The following is a 4481-nucleotide window of genomic DNA, read 5'->3' as shown; positions in this document are numbered from 1 at the left end:
TGAATAATCATCTACGTTCACTCTTAGTGAAGTTAATTCTTTACAGCATTGTTCTATATGGGAAACACCAGAAACAAAAATAGAGGGTTCAGCAGAACCCTCTCGAACGTCCACCCTGTGTACTTACGCGATTATTTTTTGGTCCTTTTTGGATAGTAAAAAAAAATCTGAGGTTATTTATAGAACGTATAGTTCGCCAAAAGGACAGTATTTAACATTATTTCATGAAATAGCTCTAGTTATTTTGGTATGTACATGATTTAGTTTTAGTTTATCATTCATATTAATTTGAATACTGTGGTTGTATTTTCTCTTTAGGTGCCCCAGTGGCACAACGGCATGTCTGCAAACTTACGACGCTGGAAACCGGGTTTCGATACCCGTGGTGGGCAGAGCACAGATAGTCCATTGTGTAGCTTTGTGCTTAAATTCAAATAAACAAACAAACACAACTTTCGATTGTTGTCTGCTTTTGTAATTTCAAACTTTGTTGAAAATTACACTTTCCGTTAGGGGACTCTTGTACATTAAAGCTTTTATAAAAACCGAATTGGAAGTTGTCTGACTGTCAGCGTATTTTCGTGTGGGGTAGGTAATAAATATGTAAAACGTTTTCCACTTCTCTTTATGACATTTTTGTTGTCGTTAGAGTTAACCCGCATAGTAATCTTCCTTCGTCTTTTATGGAATACATAACGGGACTGCAGTTACAAGTGTAATAAGTAATATTTAATATTGAGATTCAAAGTTTAAGTGTTTCAGATCTCTTATTAAGTTATTTTCAAAATTTCATCACGAGAACGTAGTCAAGTTCAGTGCGTAAGTTTATATATTTGTGTTACTAGTAGTACTGAGTACTGTTATTACTATAGCGTTAGGGATGTGTTTCGTTGAACTTATGTTAGTTTTCTTGAAATATTGATTTGAAGGAAATGTCTTTCTAATGGGCCGTTGCACTAATCTGAATAAAAAATTAAAACGTGTACTGATGTAGGAATGCGAGTATGATATACGCTAATAATACAGACTTACTAGTATTACTAAATAAGTGATATTATTAGTATTACTAGTACTGAGTAGTAGTACTACTGATACTGATAGTCGACCTGTACCTTGCCCTATATGAATTTATGTTTTATATTTGTGAATTTGTTTGTCTACAGACTGCAAGCTCCTCTAAGAATTTTGGAGTTAGCAGGATCAAATTTGGCAGCAGATTTGGAGTGGCTGTGGGGGATGTTCTTACCTATATCGTGTAGTCTCCTATCTTTATATATTTTGGGTATCAAGTGGGTGAAAAAAATGCCTGAAAAATCACAAAGATATGATAACAGCTTAAAAGTAGGCTAACAGGGTTGCTGAACTTGAATCTGGTATAATATTTTGACTAATTTGAGTTCCTGGCTCCTCGTCAGATCCTGGTGATGCCATTTTGGAAACTATTCATATTCCTACTCACAAGCTACTGGGACTAAATTTAGGCGAGGTTCTTTGTTAGTAATTTCGGGTCTCCTAACAGATGTTTTTTCAAGTATGGACTCCCTTGAGGTTGCTATAGAAGTAATTGGGGATAATGGAAACGATTAACTGGTAAGGTCTCTGTGAATCATGAAGGATCCTTTGAATTCTGCAGCAGACTGCAGGTATTATATGCTAGTAACTTGAATATTTATCATACAGGTTGGTCTAAAATTATCTTCCCTATTTTAAAATTTAATAATTAAATAATAAAGAAATACAACCATGTAGTTTTCAATATCTTATAGCCCAACTTAAACAGTCTTTATTGACTTGTTAGTAGGCTTCTACCTGTGCACTCTTAGTGGATCTTGGTATCCCTAACTGACAGTCGATTTTGGTCCATGTTCACTGCAACATGTCCACAGTTACAGTGGCATCTGTTATCCTAGTCTTTAGCTCTGTGATGTTTGCTATAGGTGTGCAATACATGATGACCTTAACATACTCAAAAGAATGAAATTTAGTGGAGTGAGGTCTGGTGAAGGCCGAGGCCATAGAATTGACCCACTCCAACCAATTCATCACATTGAGCCATTTCAAGATGATGAAAACTGTGTAGTTGTACTTCTTAAGTTATTTAATTATTAAATTGTAAAAAAAAGGAAAGATAATTTTGGACTACCGTGCATAATCTAATTAAATGGCTTGAATCTAGTTTTACAACAGTTTTGAGTTTGAGTAAAACTAAAACGGTAAAAGGCAGAACACTGAGCTTGGAATCTTGATGACTGAAGTGACTAACCAATTGGTGATTTTCTCTTTAATGAAACAAAAAACATTAAGCAGTTATTACAGAAAACAGATATTACAAAATTAATTTGGTTCAGATTAGAACACTTTAAAATAGATTATTGACTTTGTGACCTCAAAATCATTATTATTTGGTTATGGTTTATTAAACATACGTTAGAAGCCCCAAACTAGTTCCTTACATCAACAGATATTCCAGCATTATATGTGAGATGTGTTTATAAAGTCTATAAAGGTTACCATATTTTCAGATCAAGACATGTTTTTATATATTAGAGTAAGGTCCTGGGACACCAGAAGTTCACCATTTTTGTACACCTGTCAGTCATATATTTCATTACTTAGTACATGATGTTGCTTAAACAAAAGTTATATTAAAATTCTTTACAAAATGGTTAGACATAGCACCTTCTAAAGGTGTTACCATGTGCATGGGAGCAAGATATTATACCAAAGTGCTGAGGAGTACCTACAGTACAGTGGCTGTATTGCTTCTATAAAATATGCACTAAACACCTAGTGTACAAGACATTGTAAGAGAAAGTTATGGTCAAATGAGTATGAAACATAAAATATATGTTAACACTAAGAAATTTTAATTTCAAAAGCTGATGTTCATTCCTGCCCAAAAAATGCAGACAATCTAGTTTTTCTTAGTCATAAAAAAATTTGGCAGTAACTAAAAAGACTAGACATTGTTGAAGTGGTAAGTACCAAGTTTAAGATATGTGAGCAAACTTATTTTGGTTAGTAGATGCCTGTTCATAGTCATGCTGCCATTCCTTATGTTACCTTGGGTTTGAAATTGCATTTTGTGATATATTTGCTGTTACATTCTGTATAGTGATGAATGATACAGATGAATGTCCATATTTGTTTTCTAACCAAGCTGCTTCTCTGTTCTATTTTGCTGTTTATTCATTATTTGGGTTGAAATGTATATTTAATTGATCAAGAAAGTTGATATAAAGCTACTATGATTGATAACCTACTTGGAATGGTGGCTGTTAAGTAAAGGTTTGTTTTCCTAAGTCAGTTGCAGTTCTTATAATTGACCACATAAAGTGCTCCTCCAATGAAAGCATGCTTTATATGTACAAGTTTTGACAGCAACATCAATTATGTGTATATAAACATGTATTTTCATTTTGGATTGCCATTTTTGAAACCAAGTTGCTGGCCTCTCTCTATCCACTTGTCAAAGTCAGTCAACATGGTTAAATAGTGTGGTTGTGACCTCGAAAATACTTTTGCCACACTACAGCTGTGCATATATAGGCCTATTTACCAGTTATTATGTCTACTTCTACTCCTGTTTACCACTGTAGATCTTGGCTGGCTTGCCACTGTCAGGTATGGATGTATGGGCCAGATTCTTTACAGTAAGTATCTGTGACTTGTTGATAAATTTCAACAATAAGAAACAGCACACAGTCCACTTGTTTTAAAACAAGGCTAACCTACATACAAATGTTCGTTACACTCTTGGTTATCAGAGTTGTGTCAAGGTCCACATAGGATGGTTTAGCTACTTTAGAACACAATTTGACAAGACAAATTATTCAAGTATACTTGAATTTTGAAATAGCTTCTATTAAGGTACCACATAGGAGCTTAGCTGTGAAAGAAGTAAATTGGATTAATGACTAAATTTTCAATTAATGTAGTCTAGTTAAGTTGGACCTTTGTTACTATGTTTGTGCCTCAGGAGTCGATGCTTCTGGCTTTGCTTTTTTTTTCTTATTTACATTTATGAAACTGATAGGGACATAATAATCAAATTATTTAAGTGTATTAAAATGACATTAAACTCTTGGATATTTCTAACTGAATTGAGGATGTTGTAATAGAGAATAGGATGTGGATCACCTTTACAAGGAAAAAAGAACCAAAAATGGTGAATGCTGGTCTTATTACTTTTTCAGCCTCACTATAGTGAAGAAGTCAGTATAATGAGGGTCCATCTTGGACCCCAAAATTTTCATTTAAATTAATCTTTTCAGAACATGTTTCCAGTCTTTTTCAATGATGTGTTGAATATTGTTGAAGTATCAGTGCTCTATAAATGACAAACTTCTGCCAGATAATACTCATTTCCACTAAACAAGAAATTCAATGAAAATTTGAATTTAAGTAAATATGATATTTAAAATTAAAAAAACTGTTCTTTATTAACCCATTTGATATGGGTCACAGGTGAAAGGCCATGT

The 4481-nt window shown here is 33.6% G+C and overlaps 1 protein-coding gene across 2 annotated transcripts in view; it reads left to right on the top strand.

The window, feature by feature from the left end:
- Window positions 1–380: 380 nt before the first annotated feature.
- LOC106462042 (beta-1,4-galactosyltransferase 7-like) overlaps window positions 381–4481 on the top strand; it is a 47373-nt gene continuing 43272 nt past the window's right edge. The window contains exon 1 of one of the 2 annotated variants that reach the window (XM_022389165.1): window positions 381–588. The gene's annotated coding sequence lies outside the window, so the exon portion shown is untranslated. The other variant, XM_013921915.2, reaches the window with a different exon arrangement.

Source organism: Limulus polyphemus, unplaced genomic scaffold (assembly GCF_000517525.1).
Source record: "Limulus polyphemus unplaced genomic scaffold, Limulus_polyphemus-2.1.2 Scaffold1080, whole genome shotgun sequence".
Lineage (NCBI taxonomy): Eukaryota > Metazoa > Arthropoda > Merostomata > Xiphosura > Limulidae > Limulus > Limulus polyphemus.
This window is presented reverse-complemented; position numbering and strand designations above follow the sequence as displayed.